Here is a 15,236-nt window from a genome sequence, read left to right on the forward strand (position 1 = left end):
GTGTTTCAAAAATGACCGGTATATTTGAAACGGCAATAAAAACTAAACGAGCAGCGATAGAAATACACCGTTTGTTGCAATATGCTTGGGACAACAGTACATTTTCAGGCGGACAAACTTTCGAAATTACAGTAGTTACAATTTTCAACAACAGATGGCGCTGCAAGTGATGTGAAAGATATAGAAGACAACGCAGTCTGTGGGTGCGCCATTCTGTACGTCGTCATTCTGCTGTAAGCGTGTGCTGTTCACAACGTGCAAGTGTGCTGTAGACAACATGGTTTATTCCTTAGAACAGAGGATTTTTCTGGTGTTGGAATTCCACCGCCTAGAACACAGTGTTGTTGCAACAAGACGAAGTTTTCAACGGAGGTTTAATGTAACCAAAGGACCGAAAAGCGATACAATAAAGGATCTGTTTGAAAAATTTCAACGGACTGGGAACGTGACGGATGAACGTGCTGGAAAGGTAGGGCGACCGCGTACGGCAACCACAGAGGGCAACGCGCAGCTAGTGCAGCAGGTGATCCAACAGCGGCCTCGGGTTTCCGTTCGCCGTGTTGCAGCTGCGGTCCAAATGACGCCAACGTCCACGTATCGTCTCATGCGCCAGAGTTTACACCTCTATCCATACAAAATTCAAACGCGGCAACCCCTCAGCGCCGCTACCATTGCTGCACGAGAGACATTCGCTAACGATATAGTGCACAGGATTGATGACGGCGATATGCATGTGGGCAGCATTTGGTTTACTGACGAAGCTTATTTTTACCTGGACGGCTTCGTCAATAAACAGAAATGGCGCATATGGGGAACCGAAAAGCCCCATGTTGCAGTCCCATCGTCCCTGCATCCTCAAAAAGTACTGGTCTGGGCCGCCATTTCTTCCAAACGAATCATTGGCCCATTTTTCAGATCCGAAACGATTACTGCATCACGCTATCTGGACATTCTTCGTGAATTTGTGGCGGTACAAACTGCCTTAGACGACACTGCGAACACCTCGTGGTTTATGCAAGATGGTGCCCGGCCACATCACACGGCCGACGTCTTTAATTTCCTGAATGAATATTTCGATGATCGTGTGATTGCTTTGGGCTATCCGAAACATACAGGAGGCGGCATGGATTGGCCTCCCTATTCGCCAGACATGAACCCCTGTGACTTCTTTCTGTGGGGACACTTGAAAGACCAGGTGTACCGCCAGAATCCAGAAACAATTGAACAGCTGAAGCAGTACATCTCATCTGCATGTGAAGCCATTCCGCCAGACACGTTGTCAAAGGTTTCGGGTAATTTCATTCAGAGACTACGCCATATTGTTGCTACGCATGGTGGATATGTGGAAAATATCGTACTATAGAGTTTCCCAGACCGCAGCGCTATCTGTTGTTGAAAATTGTAACTACTGTAATTTCGAAAGTTTGTCTGCCTGAAAATGTACTGTTGTCCCAAGCATATTGCAACAAACGGTGTATTTCTATCGCTGCTCGTTTAGTTTTTATTGCCGTTTCAAATATACCGGTCATTTTTGAAACACCCTGTACCATATTCCATAGACATTCCATGTGTGACGTATCAGGCGAACGTGCAGGCCAGAGGAGCAATGTAACGGTTTGTTCTTCAAAGAAGCCTTGCACCTTTCTCGCCGCTTGTTGTTGGGCATTATCCTGCTGAAATATGGTATGTGTAGCTGCTTGCAAATGAAGCATTGCCTGGTGTTCTAATACGGCCCTTCTGTAGCGATTATGTTCAGATTGCCCTCAGCAGGTAGAAGGCTGGAGCACATGTTATGACCAATGGCTCCCAAATTATCGTAAGTGGCATTTGTCAGAATGCCGCTGAACAGTGCATTCTGCCCGATAGCTGTCACCACGGTAGGCTCTAACTTGCACCACCGTAGGACAAATTGAAGCCTAACTCGTCCGAAAACACTTAATTTTGCCACTAAGCAAGGCCAGTGATGACGTTCACGTGCCCTTACCAGTCCGATGCACTGATGTCTTCTGGTAAATGAAAGCCGACGAAATAGTATACGTGTCGAAAGTCCAGTCTTCAGCAGAAGGCATTGAACCATTGACGCAGATATGTCCACATCCGTTGGCGTGCTCCAGTACCGAACCGACGCTGCGGAAAAAGCTGTTTCTGTCGGTTAGGATTACGAGGGCAAGATGGTGGTCATTCCGCGTCGCGGTCTCATTGTGTGGTCCGTTATCTTCTCCATGCTGCGTAAGATTCTCTTCTTTCCATTGGTTCCACACACTCAGAGTGACTTGTGCGGGCACAATAAAACGGTTTTGTGGAGACGGATCATTTTTTCCCGTTCGGACTCACTAAGTTGCTGATATTGCTCCCTCGGACGTCGACGAGGTATTCCGGCATTTGACTGCGCGTTTCCACTTCGTTTGATGACATTTACGCCATCCGATCGTGGCGTAACAATGACGTGTCAGAGCACACAAAAGAGGACGCAGCTGGGCCTATGCCATCGTTCTCCAATCTTAATAAATTACTATAGTTCTACTGCACTGCACAGTCGCTGTCTTTAGAGTGATTCACACCATTCGTTCTGGGGGTTGCGATTTTCACGAACAGTAGTACCGGCATGTTTAGCGGAACTAATACCAGATTTTTTTATTAGAGTTATATTTAACGATTATAGAGCTCGTGAACGGAACGACATCAGAGTCCAGTGGTAAGTAGGCATCCAACACAAGATCGTAGCCGCGCGGGGTAGCCGTGCGGTCTGAAGGTGCCTTGCCACGGTTCGCGCGGCTCTCCCCGTCGGAGGTTCGAGTCCTCCTTCGGGCATGGGTGTGTGTGTGTGTTGTCCTTAGTGTAATTTAGTTTAAATTAGTTTAAGTAGTGTGTAAGCCTCGGGACTGATAACCCCAGCAGTTTGGTTCCATAGGAACCTACCACAAATTTCCAAATGGAATGAAGGCTTATCTGCTGTAGACGACCTATCGTAATATTTGTGTAAATAAGTTAATTGTCATCAATTATTTTTCTTGTAATTTTTAAATTATGCAGAAAAAGAAATGCTAAGTAACAAGAATAAAATATTGTATAGACTATCCTTGATCGCATAAATATGCTTTTATTCCTAAGTGGTGACCAGTTTCGACGCGATGTGTGTCATATTTTGCCCATTTAGACTACACTGTTAATCATTCAGTTACAGAATTTTATGGTGAGTACAATTCTATACATTTTTAAAACTAGTTGTAAAACGTATGAACAATTAACTCATACTTCATCGGTCATGTGCGATGTTATACCTTGAAACGGAAGAAGGAATCATGGAACATGTGATATTTACAAATGAACTGCATTTATTTATTGTTCTAACAATTTTAACTGTCTTGAAAATGGAAATTAGTGTTAAGTGCTTCTATTTCAAAGTGTAGTCAACCAGTAATTCGTTCCTTATGGTGGGCAGGTATTATAGGCTGCCCTAAATAATAATAGCTACAAAGAATGAATGTTATAAATCCCATACATAACATTCAAATAGAAAGCCTAGCAAACTTTAAATTGGTAATGACGCTGCAGTTAAAAAAATTAGTATTACTCAAAGACAGAATAGTCACATATGGTTAATTTACACCCATAGCTGGCTACCCATGTCACCTGATCTGTCAGTGTGCGATTACTTTGTGTGGGGAGTCTTGAAGTCTAAGGTGTATCGCAGCAATCGTTATAGTCTTCAAGAACTGTAGCAGAACATTTCGAATGAGACTGCAGCAATTCCAGCAGTCCAGCGTCCATAAACCTTGAGCAACTTGGTGACCAGAGTTCAAACGTGCCAAGAGATGAATGATGGCCACTATAAATTTAGATAACATTCTCTATAAAGTGCAGCGACCTGTGCCATTTTTAAGCTAAAATCAACAGCCGAGATCTCAATAATATTTCTTTATTTACCGGTTTCGGTTTTTGTTAAAACCATCTTCAGAATTTTTGGCTCCCTATGACTGGTGCTGGCGGCTCCTCGGTTTTCTCGTGATACCATGATCGTACAACCTAAAATTCAAAATTGCTATAGTCAAGTCATTACTGTATTTCCTATCTTCAGTTGGGTTCCTTTATACGGTGGAACTCTGTTCTCTGTTCCACTTTTGTTTTCTCACCCAGTATAATGCCCTTGTATCCCCTAAGAAACGTACATGTACTAATCTTCTACCGACATGAGTAGATAAATGAAAAAAATAAAACAAAATCAATTATCGAGTTTCGAAGATGGGACGCAAAAGTGAGAGACCACGACACTAGCTACTGTGCCGCGAGTTGGACTGAGCTTATCGATAGTTAAAAGACATCTAAACTACGTTGCAAACTTTGACAGTTTTTCTCAGAAACGGTCGAGTATCTACGGATAAGCTGAAACACGTGTTCGTTTATTTTGTCTCCTCTTTCAGTCAGTGAAAGTTCTGGGTTGGGAGGTTGATTTGGGGAAGGGAACCAAACAGCGATGTCATCGGTACCATCGGGTTAAGACAGGATGTGGAAGGAAGTCGGCCGTGCCCTTTAAAAAGGAACCATCCCGGAGTTTGCCTGAAGCGGTTTAGGGAAACCACGGAAAACCTAAATCAGGATGATCGGACGAGGGTTTGAACCGTCGTCCTCCCGAATGCGAGTCCAGTGTGCTAACCACTGCGCCACCTCGCTCGATAAAGTGCTGCGAAATCGGATTACGGTACCTGCCGTGTTCTCCTCGTGAGGTGACTCACATTTTAGTGACTGGTAGCGTAAGAGTCATAGTTCATAATTCCGTTTGTTGATGGCGATGGAAACTGTATTTGCCACACTGTTTGAAAGTTCAAGAGCTAGTCTGTAAGTTCGTTGGAGAATACACCGGTAAAATTCACCGCATGTGGTGAAATTGGAGTACATAATTTTACTGCGTGGAGGTACATACACTCCTGGAAATAGAAAAAAGAACACATTGACACCGGTGTGTCAGACCCACCATACTTGCTCCGGACACTGCGAGAGGGCTGTACAAGCAATGATCACACGCACGGCACAGCGGACACACCAGGACCCGCGGTGTTGGCCGTCGAATGGCGCTAGCTGCGCAGCATTTGTGCACCGCCGCCGTCAGTGTCAGCCAGTTTGCCGTGGCATACGGAGCTCCATCGCAGTCTTTAACACTGGTAGCATGCCGCGACAGCGTGGACGTGAACCGTATGTGCAGTTGACGGACTTTGAGCGAGGGCGTATAGTGGGCATGCGGGAGGCCGGGTGGACGTACCACCGAATTGCTCAACACGTGGGGCGTGAGGTCTCCACAGTACATCGATGTTGTCGCCAGTGGTCGGCGGAAGGTGCACGTGCCCGTCGACCTGGGACCGGACCGCAGCGACGCACGGATGCACGCCAAGACCGTAGGATCCTACGCAGTGCCGTAGGGGACCGCACCGCCACTTCCCAGCAAATTAGGGACACTGTTGCTGCTGGGGTATCGGCGAGGACCATTCGCAACCGTTTCCATGAAGCTGGGCTACGGTCCCGCACACCGTTAGGCCGTCTTCCGCTCACGCCCCAACATCGTGCAGCCCGCCTCCAGTGGTGTCGCGACAGGCGTGAATGGAGGGACGAATGGAGACGTGTCGTCTTCAGCGATGAGAGTCGCTTCTGCCTTGGTGCCAATGATGGTCGTATGCGTGTTTGGCGCCGTGCAGGTGAGCGCCACAATCAGGACTGCATACGACCGAGGCACACAGGGCCAACACCCGGCATCATGGTGTGGGGAGCGATCTCCTACACTGGCCGTACACCACTGGTGATCGTCGAGGGGACACTGAATAGTGCACGGTACATCCAAACCGTCATCGAACCCATCGTTCTACCATTCCTAGACCGGCAAGGGAACTTGCTGTTCCAACAGGACAATGCACGTCCGCCTGTATCCCGTGCCGCCCAACGTGCTCTAGAAGGTGTAAGTCAACTACCCTGGCCAGCAAGATCTCCGGATCTGTCCCCCATTGAGCATGTTTGGGACTGGATGAAGCGTCGTCTCACGCGGTCTGCACGTCCAGCACGAACGCTGGTCCAACTGAGGCGCCAGGAGGAAATGGCATGGCAAGCCGTTCCACAGGACTACATCCAGCATCTCTACGATCGTCTCCATGAGAGAATAGCAGCCTGCATTGCTGCGAAAGGTGGATATACACTGTACTAGTGCCGACATTGTGCATGCTCTGTTGCCTGTGTCTATGTGCCTGTGGTTCTGTCAGTGTGATCATGTGATGTATCTGACCCCAGGAATGTGTCAATAAAGTTTCCCCTTCCTGGGACAATGAATTCACGGTGTTCTTATTTCAATTTCCAGGAGCGTATAAATGAAATAGCGTAAATCGCATCAGTACCAGATTACATCCCTTTTATAGTTGAGATTAGATGTGTCCAATGGCAAGAGAAGGAGCCAGAACATAATGGCCTCCTGGCGTAATTAAATAAGGCAGCTGCGGACAGAGGCGGTGTTCTGTATCTGCGCCGAAACAATACACCACCAGCAATATCTTCCACCTTTGCCCTTGCTTCAGACCTCCCGAATGCTGGCAGGAACAGTGTCTGGGAGATGTAAGGTCTGATGAGGGACAAAAGTGATATTTGGTGTTTCGTTCGTTGATAAAATCAGAGAGATGGCGCTTCCTCTCCGTTACAACTTTCTCGGAGTGGCCCATCCCGGCTCCGGAAGAGCTGCGCCAACTCTGATGGAAATCGATAGCTCTCCGCTCGCTCCACTCCGTTCCTTTCCTCTGGAGATGCGGCGCTGCCGGTCGTGACGCCGATGCCTCCCGTGGTGCCCGGTATCCGTGCAGACGCTAACAGCCACGTCTGTGCGGGGGGTCTCACGAAGGGCTGTAATTACTACAGTGGTTTCAATTATGAGCGATTTAGAGTTTATACGTCATGATTACTAAATGTACAGTTTTCATTGGTTATGAGACTGAAGCCGAGTATTACTCGGAGATGAAATGTGTAAAAATTTTGATCTCTTCAAAAATGTGCAAAATTTCTTGTTGAGGCATTCACAAATTCGGAAAAAAGAGTGTTTCTGAACAGATTTAATTACATTTTCGTAATCCCCCAAAACAGTAATTAGATTTGTCAGCGGTACCCAAACTTTCTAAAACCAATATTCAAGAAAGGTAGTAGGAGTAATCCACTAAATTACAGGCCCATATCGTTAACGTCGATATGAAGCAGGATTTTAGAACATATATTGTATTCGAACGTAATGAATTACCGCGAAGAAAAAGGTCTATTGACACACAGTCAACATGGGTTTAGAAAACATCGTTCTTGTGAAACACAACTAGCTCATTATTCACATGAAGTGCTGAGTGCTATTGACAAGGGATTTCAGATCGAATCCGTATTTCTGGATTTCTGGAAGGCTTTTAACACCGTACCACACAAGCGGCTCGTACTGAAATTGCGTACTTATGGAATATCGTCTCCGTTATGTGACTAGATCTGTGATTTCCTGTCAGAGAGGTCACAGTTCGTTGTAATTGACGGAAAGTCATCGAGTAAAACAGAACTGATTTCAGGCTTTCCCCAAGGTAGTGTTATAGGCCCTTTGCTGCTCCTTATCTATATAAACGGTATGGGAGACAATCTGGGCAACCGTGTTCGGTTTTTTGCAGATGACGCTGTCGTTTATCGACTAATAAAGCCATCAGAAGATCAAAACAAACTGCAAAACGATTTATAAAAAATATCTGAATGGTGCGAAAAGTGGCAGTTTGTAAGGTGTCAGGCAAATCCAACACCTTCCATGAAAACCCTGACATGATAAGCAAATCCAGTAGTATGTCACATAGCTCCGAATAAATCGTGACATTAAATTAACCAAAGTAATACGAGTAACGAGTGAGCAAATGGAATACCACAGACTAACACAAGAATGCCTAAATGCATGTCATACCTTCCCACCGTGGGACAGACGCAGTTCCGAGGGGAGAAACGAGAACAGAAGCCGAGAACAGAACCGTGTTCTGCTGGAAGGCGCTACGATAAGGGACGGACGGACACCCTCGTCGCCAGCTAACCGCTAGGACCACACCACCCACAAGTTTTAGCGTGAGACTTTTTCGCGTCTCTGTTACGTTGCAAACTTTAAAAACATTGCCCCATCACGAAAAGTATAACATTTCTCAATGGACAGACAGAATTTTTGTAGGCGGAGCTTAAGGTTAACATTGAGACCCTGATCGGTCAGATGAAAACACAGCCAGATAGTTTTTTTTAAACCAACTTCGGTAAATTGTAGTAAGGAGAAGTTAAAGAAGGAGTTGCTTCCGAGACAGCGAGGTGAGCGGAGCTGTGCTGTCCACCGCCCCCTGACGAACACCGACAAGGTAATGAACGCACGCGATGCCGCATTTTTGAGCGCATAAGGCTTCACTCAGAACTGCAGAAGTCTCATCTGTTACATCCCCTTTTTGCGTAATACTAGTGTCGATCGTCAATTAAAGCTCATGGTGTTCACATTTGCCACATGAAGTAAAAATCTGAAACGCGATGATTTTTCTGATATATAGTTATTGAGAAGCCACATCAGCCACTGTAATTTACGACAAGTTAGATAGGTAATTAAAGATAATTGAGGGTCACTGTAGACCATTTTGATAGTTTTCTCTTTTGTGAAACTTAATTTAAACCTAGATTATAGATATGATATGGCATAGGTCATCCTTCGATCCATTGTAGAACTTGGAAACCCATTCATGGAGTATTCGTTCACATTTTTGTTGAACGCAGTTGGTTTTTACCATCCTGTATTAAAACATTTCCTTTTATCATTAGTGCTATTTATAAACGATGTTTTGTGAGTAGAATAAAATTTCCAATGGTAAACTTAACTGCTTTTTCGACGTTATTTTACCAGCTAACTAAAAATAGGAAAGCCTGGAACCCCTTCCACTAAATTTAGTTAGTATTAAGATTCTTTTACAGGGAGTGCAGTGGAGCTGACGCTGAAATCATTAAGTATTTGGTTATATCATCGCTAGTCTCACTGGACTCTTCTGAATTCTACATGTCATGTGTGGTCTGGCGTCTCCTTACCAGCAACAGGTCCCAGGTTCAAACTAGTCAATTCCCTAAAAAACACGCTCAGAGCATCGTTGCGCGAAAGTGGTAGGGAGACACGATATAGAACAAACAGACACCACGCAGAATGTTTAGAAGTTGACCCTAAATAGCGAAAAGTGTGAAGTCATCCACATGAGTGCTAAAAAGAACGCGTTAAACTTCGGTTACACGATAAATCGGTCTAATCTAAAAGCCGTAAATTCAACTAAATACCTAGGAATTACAATTACGAACAATTTAAATTGGAAGGAACACACAGAACATATTGTGGGGAAGGCTAACCAAAGACTACGTTTCATTGGCAGGACACTTACAAAATGTAACAGAGCTACTAAGGAGACTGCCTACACTACGCTTGTCCGTCCTCTTTTAGAATACTATTGCGCGGTGTGGGATCCTTACCGGACAGGACTGACAGCGTACATCGAAAAAGTTCAAAGAAAGGCAGCACGTTTTGTATTATCGCGAAATATGGGAGAGAGTGTCACAGAAATGATACAGGATTTGGGATGGACATCATTAAAAGAGAGGCGTTTTTCGTTGCGACGGAATCTTCTCACGAAATTCCAATCACCAACTTTCTCCTCCGAATGTGGAAATATTTTGTTGATACCGACTTACATAGGGAGGAACGATCACAAAGATAAAATAAGGGAAATCAGAGCTCGTACGGAAAGATATAGGTGTTAATTCTTTCCGCGCGCTATATGAGATTAGAATAATAGAGAATTGTGAAGGTGGTTCGATGAACCCTCTGCCAGGCACTTAAATATGGTTTGCAGAGTATCCATGTAGATGAAGTGGAATCAGATATGAACTGATTACAGCCCCCGCCCTGCCCCCCTACCCCATATAAACATGTAGCTCCTAACTAGGTTTTCAAGACGAAAAGAATTTCCTTTGATTACTCTTCTTTTCAAGATGACGAAAGGTTAATGATATTTAGTTTTTATAGATGTTTTATTAAACCATGAATTAATAAAAAACTGACACAGTTGATACTGCTTTTTATAGAATGTTGAAGTAATTCTCAGTACATTGCAGGTGCTACCTACAATACCTTCTCGAAAAAGAAACCTAACTATCCCCATGGGGGGCAGGCGCATATTACAAGTTCCTCTGGGCCACTCCTCTCCCTAGCGACACTTACTCCACCCTCATTTTGCACCCCAATTTTAAATCATCTAAGCTAAAATATGTGCATTGTGCTTGTTGTTTCTAACTCGCTTTATTGCACGACTCCTTGTTCTGAACCGGCTGCTATGGGAAGCCATCACATTTCCAATGCACTAATAATAATGTTAGTTAATAATAATACACTCTAAGACCAAAAAAGGACGCACCAAGGAAGAATTACCTGAATAGGACGGAAATCGGTAGATGTGATGTACAAGTACAGATAAACATATGATTACAATTTCGGAAAAATTGGATGATCTATTCAAGAGAAAGAGCTTCATAAATTGAGCAAGTCAGTAACAGGGTGGGCACGTCTGACACTTATGCAAGCAGTTATTCGGCTTGGCATTGATTGATAGAGTTATTGGACGTACTCCCGTGAGATCCGTGCCAAATTATGTCCAATTGGCGCGTTAGATCGTCGAAATATTGAGCTAATCGGAGGGCCCTGTCCATAGTGCTCAAAACGTTCTCAGTTTGGGAGAGATCCGGGGACCTTGCTGGAAATGGTTTGGCAAACACGAAGAGAAGCAGTAGAAACTCTCGCCGTGTGCTGGAGGGCATTATATTGCTGAAATTTAAACCCAGGATGGCTTGCTATGAAGAGTAACATAACGGGGTGCTGAGTAAGAGTGTCGTGGATGACAACGAAAGGGCCCGCTATGGAAAGAAGTGGCACCCCAGATTGCCACTCTTGGTTTTCGGGCCGTAATGTGGAGAGGGTCAGTTTGGTATCCCCCTCTGTCTTGGGCGTCTCCAACAAGTCTTCGCAGGTCGTTGGGGCTCAGTGCGAAGCGGGATATATCATTGAAGAATATTCTACTTCTGTCACTGAGATTCCACACCGTTGTTTTTTGTCTTAGAGTGTAATATTATTATACCGATAATAATATAACTAATAATAATAATTTTTATTATTATTAATCATATCAACAATGATAATAATAATACTGTGTAGGCACTAAAGTGGTGTGCTAGCTATCACATAATTTTTGTTGTGTTGTCAGTTAGTTTACTAATTGTTGTGAATTGCATGATGAAATAATATCTGGTCTATTGCGGGAACTACCTGCAACCCGCAGTAGGATTTTTTGTGAGAGATTTTAATATATGTTATGTATGCGTCTCAGTTTTGGTGCCTGGTAGGAAATAGAAAGTATATGTTAGTGAATGTATCATGTGAGAAATTTATTGTTTATACATTTCTTTCACAAGTTGTAGTCTTCACCACTTTGTATCACAAACCAATGCTAGTACTCGAAAGAAGAATACAGTTATTACTAACTAATGTAATCAGTATTACACAGTCTTACGACACATTGACAATAGTAACAATTTAAAAATATCGTTACTATTGTTAACGTGGCGTAAGACTGTAATACTGATTGTATAAGGTAGTAATAACTGCATTCTTCTTTCGAGTACTAGCATTAGTACGTGATACAAAGCAGTGGAGAACTAAGTTTCATGACTGAAACATAATTGAACCTTTTTGGTTTTACTTCACAGAAATTTTAATTTTGCCCCTTACGAAACACTGATTTATGTAGAACACGAGAAACCTAAATATGTATGGTCTGATGTGGATTACTGTTCCACTTCCCCAGAATGCGACGTTGTTGTTTTCAAAAAATGGTTCAAATGGCTCTAAGCACTGAGGTCATCAGTCGCTTAGACGTAGAACTACTTAAACCTAACTAACATAAGGACATCACACAAATCCATGCCCGAGGCAGGATTCGAACCTGCGACTGTAGCAGCAGCGCGGTTCAGGACTGAAGCGCCTAGAACCGCTCGGCCACAGCGGCAGGATGATGTCGTTATTTTCCTCACTACGCCATCTATTTCGGAGGTTTTCAGACGTCTCAGTAGCACATACGGCTGTTCAGAGACGAAGACAATAATACTCACAACTTGATCGAATGTCACAAAAATCCAATGGAGTGTGAGATCTGAAAACTTCAATGGGAAGCGAAAGTCATTGCCGCGATCGATCTATCATATGGGCATGGGAAATTCTGGATGTAGTTTTCCATAGCTGACTCCATCGGTGAACATTATTAATAGAATTTGTCGGTGGATAGTCACAGAGAAAATTGCAGAATCGAGCGACAGCTCTTTTGTTGAAGTGCAGGTATATGAGGTAACTTAAAAAATAGGTAGGATGACTTTTAAACTAACGGAATTCGGACACATTTTTCAGTGATGCTTTTCTCAAAACGCAAGAAAACAGAGAAGGCCGGAATACTGAATTCGGTCTTCCGAAAATATTTCACTTCGGAAGTACCTAACACAGTCCTTCCTTTCAGTCGTCGTACAAATGTTGAAATGGCAGATATTGAGATAACTAGAATTGATTAGTAGTGTAAAGACATCAGAACCAGATGAGATATCTGTAAGATTCTACAAAGATTATGTGAAAGCACTTGCTCCCTTTCTAGCGGCAGTTTATCGTAGATCGCTGGAACAGCGAAGAGTATCTAGCTGCTGGAGAAAACCGCAGGTCATTCCCGTGTTTAAGAAGGGCCATAGTACAGATGCACACAATTACAGGCCTAAATCGTTGACGTAAACCTGTTGTAGAATTTTTCGACATGTTTTATGCTCAAGAATTATGAAGTTTTTGGAGAACGAAAATCTTCTCTGTAAAAATCAACATGGATTCCGCACACACATATCTTTCGAAACTCAGCTCGCTCTTTTCCTGCATGAGATCCATAGCAGTAGACAACGGCGCTCAGGTTGATGCCATGTTCCTTTAGAGAGAGAGAGAGAGAGAGAGAGAGAGAGAGAGAGAGAGAAACGAGCTTATCGAGTATGAGATCAGATTGGCAACTGGATTCTAGACTTCCTTCCAGGTAGAACTTAACAATTCACGGAACAAAAGCGACAGATGTAAAGTGAATTTCCGGAGAACCCCAAGGAAGTGTGACAGGACCGTTACTGTTACAAGGTATAAAAAAAATGTTGTAGAAAGCATCGGATGATGCTTGAGACTGTTTGCAGGTGATGCTGTTGTCAGTATGATATTAGCAACTCCAGAAGACGGTAGTGATTAGCAGAACGACCTGCAGAGGGCAAATGAATGGTGCAGCTTCTGGTAGCAGACACTGAACGTAAATAAATGTAACTTATTGTACATACACTGGAGAAGAAAGACACTGCCGTACAATTACTCTGTCGATGAGAAACTTTTGGAACGGCATTTGCCGTAAAATATGTAGGAGTAACTAACAGTGCGACCATAAACGAAATGAACAAAAGAAACAAAATCCTAGGAAAAGCAGGTGCCAAACTGAGATTAATAGGAGGAATCTTAAAGAAATGTAAGACATCCACGAAGGAGGTGACTTATAAGGCGATCGTTCAACAGATTCTTGAGTATTGTTCATCAAAATATGATCCTTAGCAGGTGGGACTGATAGAAGGGATAGAGAAGATCCAACGGAAGAGCGACGCGTTTCGTCAGGGCTCGAGAGCGTCAGTCTGCGCGAGAGCGTTACGGAGATCAACAGACCCCACGAGACGTTACAAGAGAGGCGCTGTACATCACTGACAGATTTACCACTGAAATTTGGAGCGAGCACTTTCCGGAAAGAGTCTGTCAACATATTACTTCTTCCCACATACATCTCGTCTGATGACTACGACGAGAAGATCGAAGAAATTAAAGCCAATAGGCTTACCAACAATTATTCTTCCCACGCGTCATTCGCAGTGGAGTGGAGTAGGGGGTAGGGGGATCAATTAGTAATAACAGAAATGCTCTCCGCCGCGCACCATTAGGTGGCTTGCGGAGTGTGCGAATAACTGATAACATTGACCATTGATTTCTTTCTCATCCATGTTCAGGTAGAATTTTAAGCTGTACCTTCCGACCTGTTCAACGTAATGTTAGTCTACATTTATGGATACAGGTTCGGAGTAAAAGATAAGCGAAAATTAATTTTCGCAAATTATTTGTGATTAAATGACTGACACTGTTGGACTTCTGAAGTGTTTTATTGACAAGGTGCGATTGGAGGTGATTCGTCTTTCGACTTTTATTCTTATGACTGTTATTAGTGTAATGTAACTTCGTAGATGTTCAGTGAACTTGGGCTTCGTTTCTAATACGGCCTTTGATGGAACCTTAAACTCCTGTTTTGGTTCTTCTTACACTGCATGCGAACTTCTATGCCAACCAGTATATTCGCAAGAGTTACACTTTCTCTTACTTGCTTACTTCATCTGAGATTCTTTCTTACCACCACACAGTCTTAAGTGGATTTGAATGTTAATGAAGGTTAGCATACAAATCACGCAGTTAATGGTTCCGGGGGGCAAACTGCGTCGAAGTGGGGGCCAGAGTTCCCTACATACCTGTGGGCATGTTTATGTTCATGTGACATCACGGCGTCACTTAAAGCCAATATTTATTGATCGAATACATGTAATGTAGCCACTTGTTGTGGTGGAGAATTGCTCTGGCCTCCACAATCACCGCACATGACACCCTGCGATTTTTGGCGTGTATACAACAGCAAAATTAACACCAGTGACTTGAAAGAGCCGGCAGCTGTGGCCGAGCGGTTCTAGGCGCTTCAGTCCGGAACCGAGCTGCTGCTACGGCCGCAGGTTCGATTCCTGCCTCGGGCATGGATGTGCGTGATGTCCTTAGGTTAGTTAGGTTTAAGTAGTTCTAAGTTCTAGGGGACTGGTGACCTCAGATGTTAAGTCCCAAATGCTCAGAGCCATCTGAACCATTTTTGACATGAAAAAAAAATGGCTCTGAGCACTATGGGACTTAACATTTGTGGTCATCAGTCCCCTAGAACTTAGAACTACTTAAATCTAACTAACCTAAGCTCATGACACACATCCATGCCCGAGGCAGGATTCGAACCTGCGACCGTAGCAGTCGCTCGGTTCCGGACTGAGCGCCTAGTTGACTTGAAAGATCGAAT

The sequence above is a fragment of the Schistocerca nitens genome, chromosome 7 (assembly GCF_023898315.1).
Source record: "Schistocerca nitens isolate TAMUIC-IGC-003100 chromosome 7, iqSchNite1.1, whole genome shotgun sequence".
NCBI lineage: Eukaryota > Metazoa > Arthropoda > Insecta > Orthoptera > Acrididae > Schistocerca > Schistocerca nitens.